This window comes from Lactuca sativa, chromosome 1, assembly GCF_002870075.4.
Source record: "Lactuca sativa cultivar Salinas chromosome 1, Lsat_Salinas_v11, whole genome shotgun sequence".
NCBI lineage: Eukaryota > Viridiplantae > Streptophyta > Magnoliopsida > Asterales > Asteraceae > Lactuca > Lactuca sativa.
Window position 1 is genome coordinate 85,889,031 of NC_056623.2, and position 9,148 is coordinate 85,898,178.

The 9,148-nt window shown below is 28.5% G+C and overlaps 1 long non-coding RNA gene and 1 pseudogene across 1 annotated transcript; one reads left to right on the top strand and one right to left on the bottom strand.

Annotated features, from left to right (window-relative positions):
- Positions 1-1,666: 1,666 nt before the first annotated feature.
- LOC122197537 (uncharacterized) lies at positions 1,667-2,594 on the bottom strand. The gene is made up of 2 exons (XR_006191157.1): positions 2,282-2,594; positions 1,667-2,193 (listed from the first exon to the last, which is right to left on the bottom strand). It is a non-coding gene; the product is annotated as an uncharacterized LOC122197537 (long non-coding RNA).
- A 2,685-nt stretch (positions 2,595-5,279) lies between these two features.
- On the top strand, positions 5,280-7,934 carry LOC111889498 (meiotic nuclear division protein 1 homolog; annotated as a pseudogene).
- The last annotated feature ends 1,214 nt before the right edge of the window (positions 7,935-9,148 follow it).

A 9,148-nucleotide genomic window follows, 5' to 3' on the forward strand; every position in this document is an offset into this window, starting at 1 on the left:
TAGTAGGTCATAAAGTGTTGATATATGTTTATTGTAGAGTATTTATTTTAGATTAACAACTTTCCTTTTTCCATGTAATAAATAATTACTGTATTATTTTATGATATAATATTTTGATTTTTTTTTTGTTATTTTTGTTTTTCATATATTACTACAAAATAATTTAGATATAATTTATAAATCAATTGTCCATCGGTCCATATGGAATCTGGTAAATAATGTACACCGCGAAAATTGATAGGGATTCATGACCACGGAATTTGCTAGGAAATGATCAAACAGAATTTGCTAGGGATGTAGCACGACGAAATTTGATATGGAATCACAACCACGGAATTTACTAGGGAATGAACACCAAGGAATTTACTAGGGATTCACCACTACAGAATTTGCTAGGGATTCATCACCACAGAATTTGCTAGGAATCACCACCACAAAATTTACTAGGGAATGACTACCACAGAATTTACTAGGGATTCACCACCACATAATTTGCTAGGGATTCAGCACCATGGAATTTGCTAGGGAATCATTACCATGGAATTTGTGATGGAATAACTACCACGAATTGTGTGATGGAATCCTACTACGGAATACAAGAAGGAATACCACCGACCACGAATTTCATTTCGTTGTCACATTTGTGATGGAATTATCGTTTCCGTTGCAAACCCTCACTACGGCGTTTTTAAGGACGGAAATGGTCCGTTGCAAATTCCATAGTAAATCATATTTTGCAACGGAATTTCAGTTTTTGGCAACGGATTCCTTCCATAGCAAAATCGTGTTTTTCTTATAGTGTAAACTCTAAATAGTGAATTAATAGGTTTATTAAATTGTGAATATAGTATTTAAATTGTCAATACATGATTTTCTATACATATCTGATTTGGAAGGAATGATGGTTGCAACGATAGCACATGAGGTTGTTGGCAATGCTTTGTAGTTGTTTGTGGTGGTAAAGTTTGAATTTAACTTCTTTGAAATTTTGAATTATTATAAAATAAATTGCATTAAGTTGTAAATTTTGTATATTAAACTGTAAATAGATTGTATTAAATTGTGTAATAATTAAATATTTTGTGTTAAAATATAAATAAAAATATTAAACAGTAAAAGTTACGATTTTGACATTTTATTACCAAAAAGACAAAAATATCAAGAGTTTTACATATTTAATATGTATTCACATGTTTATTAACTATGAAATGAATGTTTTGAGTTTTTTTTTTTTTTAACTAGTTAATATATATATATATATATATATATATATATATATATATATATATATATTATATATATATATATATATATATATATATATATATATTTGAAAGTTGGTATGTACATATATGTAGGTGTTATAATTCATAACATTGATAATTACAAAATACCTCAATTTTCTAAAACTATGTCTTGATATCGTATTTTATTTTTAAAATTGATCAAACTTGAACATTACATACTATGACAAATTTGGTTGCCAAAATGTAATTATCAAAATCTACTTAATAAAGTATTTATATATAAACACCTAAAACATAGCTTCATAGTTCATTAAGATGATATTCTCATTAAAAACATGTAACATTCAATCAACAAAAATCAATACTTTCAAAGAAAACAATAAACCCAAATTTTAACAAACACAAAAAACAAAAGATAATAACAAAATATGTAATAATTTATATAAGTATGATTTTGACAACGCCCTTAATAATATCGATACAATAAAACAAAAAACGGAATAACAAAACAAAAAATATGTTTTAATAGTTGCAAGGTTAAATGATCTGAATATAAAGATGATAACGGTCTCGGCTTAGATGATAACACCCTCCGCATCTTCCTAACAAAATGTTTGCGCTCTTCCAACCTACCTTTCTTGCAACAACAAAAACAATCTACCATTTATGATTTTGACAACACCCTATGCATCTTCCACCTTACCTTAGATGTATATTGTGTCATCCGATTAAATCATAAACAGATTATACCGACCATTTTAAACAGGGAAATCACGGCCGAAAGAAATCTGAAAATCCATCTACAATATTTCACCAACTAAATCCATTGAAAAGAATAAGTAAATATCGAATTCATCTACAAGATCAACTTTTTCAACCTCTATGAACATTAACCAGCGATTTTGATGATGCAATTTGCAGAGCATGAAATAGAATTTGAGAAAATCTATACAGAAATACAAAGCAGAACCTCAATCAGTTGCTTTTATCCGTAGAAGAGTACTTGCATGAAACAAAGACCACAGGATTATTACCGATATATAAGATCCATAACGGCGTGCCTAGCAGACCTAAATCAGGATTGGCTTTTGAGGGGTTGGAGTGCTTCATTTCATTATATAGGCTGCTCCTTTTAGGGTTAAACAATCACACGAAGTTACGATATTGACCTCGGATGAATCTAGAAAAAGTTTGCTCAAATGAAATGCCGGGTCAATGTGCAACCCATTTTATACCGTAAGAAAAAAAGATATATCTTCGGTTATTTATAAAAACTAAAAAACATTTTTACTAAAAGCAAATCATGTTATATAAAATGAAAATTAATTAAATATTTAGAAAGGCTAAATACCATAACAGCAAATTAAAGAAAAAAAGACCATATAAAAGAAACCATATTGATAAAATGTAAGAAATATTCAGTGTTTTAAAAACCGGTTTGAACCGTTCGGTCGAACCGTTTGGACCGGTAATCGGAGAAGGGAATGATTTAACTATCATTGGTTTTACACAAATTTCAATACTGGATTGAAGCGGTCGGTTTTTTGAAAAAAACCGCTTGAACCGGTCAAAATAAACCAACTGAACCGGTTAAACTAAATAAAAATAAATGGAAAAAAAACCATTTTTAATAATAAACTTTGGTGGACTTTTTCACATCTATTTAAATTTCTGTAAATAAAAACATATGGTAAATGTTATAATGTTTTTTGATGCAATTGTATTTCTCTAAAACTATATTTTGTTTCACTATTATACTTTATTTTTTTGACGTATGTGAATTGATGTAAAACTTATAGTTATGTGTTGTTTTAATGTATTTTGATTGATCTACAACTTATTTTTATGTGTATTTTTAATGTTTGAACTTGTAAACGTCAAATTCATGGTTTATGTATGTATGTATGTGTAGAAAAATAAGAGAAAAAAATGAAAATTATAGAAACCAATTGACACGACGGTTGAACCGGAAACCGGTCACCATACCGGTTCAACTAAAAAATCGGTTTTTAAAACATTGGAAATATTGGGCCAAAAATATAAACCATGAAAGATTGCTATTCATAAGCCACGTCTAGCTTTTATACACACACACACACACACACACACACACACACATATATATATATATATATATATATATATATATATATATATATATATATATATATATATATATATATACACACACACACATACATGGGGGTGCGGAAGGAGGGACAAAATGCGCAGCTGCATAGGGCCCAACTTTTTTTGGGGGACAATTTATTATTACTATGTTATATATATATATATATATATATATATATATATATATATATATATATATATATATATATATATATAATATTTATAATATTTATAATAGCGATAAGGACCATTTTTTCTTACTCGTCCAGGGCATTTGGGGATATTTAAATTCTCAAAAGCGGCCATATATACATACGAAGAGAGAGAGAGAGAGAGAGAGAGAGAGAGAGGGAGAGAAAGATAGAGAGAGAGAGAGATGAATGATCATTTGAGAACCTATAGTTTCTCGAGAACCCGAGAACTAAATGTGGGACGTTAGATCAAAAATTTTAATGGTTTAGATTAAATATGGCATAGTTGTTATTATCAACACTTTTAATGGTATTTTAGACTTTTAAATAATTGACCAGGGGGTATATTAGGGATAAATTATATTATTTCATAATAATAAATTTAACTAATTTAAGAAAATCAAATTCTCTCTTGATTACTTACCGATTCTATCTTTCTCTCTCTGTCCCCTTCTCTTACACACACAAGAAGTCTTCATCGCTCCGCCTTGGTGCTTCCTTCGTCGGTGAAATCATCAATGAGAGATTGAGAGAGAACATCTCGTTCATAGATCTCTCTATTTCCTTCCTCCTCTCTTCGATTCACCTCCAGATGGTGTCAAATTCTCGTTTACGTTCTTCTTTGGCGTCTTCTTACTGCCTCCAGATTAATATCCACCATCGATCCAGGTTTCATCGTCAATGATTATCAATTCATCTGAAATCTACCATTGATCAATTCTTCGTTATTTTTTAATTATAAACAAGATGAAGGTGCGATCTATTAGCTGCTTCTTGGGCAACTTTAATCTATTTACTCCCACAGTTAAAATATTGAAATTCCAGATGGGTATGTATAACAATTTCGTGTTGATTTTGGTTTTGGATGTATATCGTGAATCTATTGGAGAATTAATCTGTTTCTCTGTCATATTCGTTGCGAAGATTTCATTCACACAATAATCCATTTGTTTGACAGCTGAAACTTTTGAATCGAGATTGACTGTATAGTTATTGCATACTGATTTTGTTTTCCGATGTATATCATGAATATGTGTGGAATTAATCTGTTTGTTAAAGTTTTTATGAGATTCCCACATAAACACACATCATAGTCGTATAAAGTTCTTTAGATTTTCGAATCATATGTCGTTGTAATAGGCTCGTAAATCGATAGTGATACTTCCTCTATGTCTGATCTATGGAAGGGCAGTGTTAATTTAACATTGAATCAGTGGAATAACTGGTTCGTTTCATGCCCTAATTTTTCCTCAATTAATAGTTTGCAGAAATTCACTTGTTAGCTTTGTGCTTGTCCATGCGCAAACTCGTTTAGTTTTATTTGAACTCTTTTTGTCTCGATGAACATGATGAAACACTGATATTGCTTATGAAGTGTTCACATAAGGAGAAAAGGTCAATGAATAATTATGTGTTTTTGTTGCTATGGTTTGTCTAGCTCAAACATAGTTTTTGTCTTTAGTTACCTATTTAGAATGAAGTTATAATAGAATCAAATGGTATAATTTGGTAAAGCTCAAGGTCACGATGAACCAAGTTGTTTAAATATGGGAACATAAGTAGCAACATAGTTCCCCTGGTTTGTTTTTCAGCTGGTGTTTGTAGTGTAAATCTTTTATGGATCTTCGAATTATAATGATAATGCTAATTATATCTATTTAGTATTTATCATTTCCAAATTCATGTCATTTTCATGCTGTCATAGTCGAAGAAAAGAGGGTTGTCATTGGAAGAGAAGCAGGAGAATATGCTTTAAATATTATACGACTCCCAAGATTTTTACCTTGTGAGTATATAACATCATATACACTTCCAATTTTATATAGATTGCTATAAATTATTATTATTATCTGCAAAATGTATGCACCAAGATTGGTTATTAGTGATTTTCTCTGTATGATTAAGTTAGACCGTGAGTATATCCTTTGTTTGGTTTAATACTCATGTTAATTTTGTGTAGAAATTTCAGCTCAAGGAACTTGAAAAGTTGGGCCCCAGAAAAGGTGTTATCAGCCAAGCTGTCAAAGATGTTGTTCAAACACTAGTCGATGATGACTTGGTCTCAAAAGACAAGATTGAAACATATGTAAGAAATGTGATACTAATAAAATAAGAGCTCATAAACACAATTTAATCTCAAAAAATTTTAGGTATACTTTTGGAGTCTTCCTAGTTGTGCTGGAAACCAGGTAAACTTTTATTTCGAGATCAAGTTATGCATAAATGATTTTGGGTCTGTAGTCTATACCATAAAATCATATTTTCTAACTTCATTCATGTTATTATTTATTTATTTATTTTTGTTATGTATAAAAGCTAAGAAATGTGTCCAAGAAACTTGAGTGAGAGCTTGAAATCAACAAGAAGCGGCATGTAGAGCTTTTGGAGCAATGTGAGTCTTTTAAAAAAGGTAGGGAGGATTCAGTAAGTTGGTGACTTACCTTTTTTTTATTCTACAATTATTTTTGGCATTTTAAATATTATCTTTAATTTCAAGTATCTTAACAGGATGCACAAGAAGAGGCTTTGAGTGAGCTCAAAGCCAGTGAACAAAAGTATAACAATCTGAAAGTAAGTAACATTTCATTAGATATCATCTTTTAATCATTAGTCAAATTTACATATGTGAAAGGAGTTAATAAATTAAATTCCAGGAAGAAATGGGACAATATGCAGACAATGATCCTGCAACATTTGAAGCAATGAGTAATCATATAACTAACTACAAACTTTTTCTTATATTCCTTTCGCTTATGTATTTTCTCTGTTTTAAAGATTTGCATCCATTTCTCTACTAAATTTAGAAATTTTTATGATTGATTTTAGAGGAAGCGATTAAAGTTGCCCATGAAGCAACTAACAGATGGACATGTTTGACCTTTTTTCTTAGTGCAAAACTAATTTTAATTTATGCATAAAATATTGTTTTTTATGTCTCTAATTTATTGAAAACTTTGTGACTGAAGCATGCCCTTTAGGTGCATATTGTCCTGTTGCAAAGCTGAATAAAAAAAGTGGAATCTATGATCCGTAAGTTATATTATATGCTATTTTGGATTTCTTATCATAAAGTTTTTAAGATTAATTATGGTTTATATGGATTACTAAGACATAATGGAAATTGTGAGCATTCAAATTGATGTTGAATGAAGAGGAGCTTTTGGGGTAAGCGATATGTGCTGGGTGGGCTGATAGAGTTGCAAGATGATTGATGGGGATGATGGATTTCAAAATACACATGAACCAAAACGATGTGAATCTGAAAGATTTAAGATTGATCAGGTAGCTTTATATTGGGGAAAGTTCACATAATATGGCAAAATTCACAACTGATTCACAAATGAATTACATGTGATTCACATGTAAATCACATATAATTCGCAAGTAAATCACAAGTGAATCACATATGAGTTGCATGTGATTCATATGTAATTTACATATAAATCACATGTGATTCACAAGTTATTAACATATGAATTACATGTGATTCACATGTAAATTGCATGTAATTCACATGTAAATCACAAGTGAATCACATATGAGTTACATGTGATTCATATGTAATTTACATATGAATCACATGTAATTCACAATTAAAGCACTAGCGACTCAAATATGAATTACATGTGATTTACATGTAAATCACATGTAATTCACATGTAAATCACAAGTGAATCGCACAAGGTTCTAAAAGGCGTGGCGGCAAGGCCAAGCCTTAAGCTTAACGAGTTATGGCAAGCCATGATGTTTTTCAAGGCGTGATGTAAGGCGACGATTTTGTATTAATTTATAATTATATTACCGCATAAATATAAATTTATATCAAATATACCTAGTTTTTAGAAGTGTTATATCAACAACTAATAACAGAAAGTTAATAAAAAAACACAATACTTGTATGTCCGATTAGAAAAAGTATAAAAAAGAGCAAAAAAATGTGTCTCAAATGAAAAAACATGTGTCATAACACGTCATAACGCGCCATGGCACGCCTTGCCACGCGCCATGCCTAACAGCAACGTTATGAAACTTTTCGTAATGGCGACGTCGCGCCTCACGCCATGACGCGCCTTTTAGAACACTGGAATCACATGTGACTCATATGTAATTTACATATGAATCACATGTAATTCACAAGTACATCACAAGTGATTCACACATGAATTACATGTAAATCCCAAGTGAATCACATATAAGTTACATGTGATTCATATGTAATTTACATAAATCACATGTAATTTACAAGTAAATCACAAATAATTCACATATAAATTACATGTAAATCACATGATATATACATATGTATTTTTGTGAATGTTCTTGCATTAATCATTTTTTTCTTGTAGATTTGAAAGATTTTGTGGAAAGATTTTGTGGAAAGTTTTAAATATGTAAAAAGTGATAAACTGAAGAAAATATGGAAATCTTGATATAAAGAAATAATAATACGGTGAATCTTTGTAGCTTTTTTTTTTTATTTTACATTTTATATTGTATTGAATAAAATGTTTGTATTATTATGTTTATAGATTAACTAATAAAATAAGATTTTTTATGATTTACTTACGAATATTATAGTATAAGAAATATGCATATATGCATTTGAAAAAAAATATACATATACGCACCTAAAACGTTGATTTTTTTTTGTTAAAAAAATTAGGGTTTTTTTTTAATATTCAAAGTTTTTTTTAAAAATTGATTTTTTTTTTAAAAGTTGCAGTTTTTTTTTAAAAGAAAAGGCAGCTTTTTTTTTAATATTTGCTTTATTTTTTTTTTTTTGAAAAAAAAAGTAGTTTTTGTAAAACAATTGCCGTTTTTTTTTTAAAAAATTGAAGTTTTTTTTTTTGAAAAATTTGTAGTTTTTTTGAAAAAAAAAATGCCATTTTTTTAATAAAAAAAATAGTTTTTTTTTTTAAAGAAATGCAATATTTTTAAAAAATTATATTTTTTTCAATTTTTTTAAAAAATTCATGTTTTCTGAAAAAAATTAAAAATTCTCTATTTTTTTTTAAGAATCAAAAATTATTTTAAAAAAATCGTAAATTTTTATTATGTTAATTTTGTCCAATAACACAAAAAATAAACATTACATCAGATCGGTAAGATTACGATCATGTCTTTAATGAATTAATTTTGATCTAATGTTCCACCTTTACTTCTTAGGTTTTCAGGAAACTATGAGTTTTCAACCGATCTCATCAATATATATATATATATATATATATATATATATATATATATATATATATATATATATATATATTTATATATATATATATATATATATATATATATATATATATATATATGTACATAGGGTTAGGTTAATGTAAGACGACCTAATTTTGTGAGACCGTTAGACGCAATCATAGCCACTCATTTTGTAGATAAAAAAAACATTAAAATGCAAAATATTTGAAAATTTTCGAAAAAAAATTTTCAAATATTATTATTGGCATTTATATTTTCCAAAAAAATACCAATTTTTTTTTAAAAAAAAATATTTTTTTACATATTCTAGTAGAATATTAGAATATTTTACATATCTAACATTCTAAAATTCTAAAAATCACAATA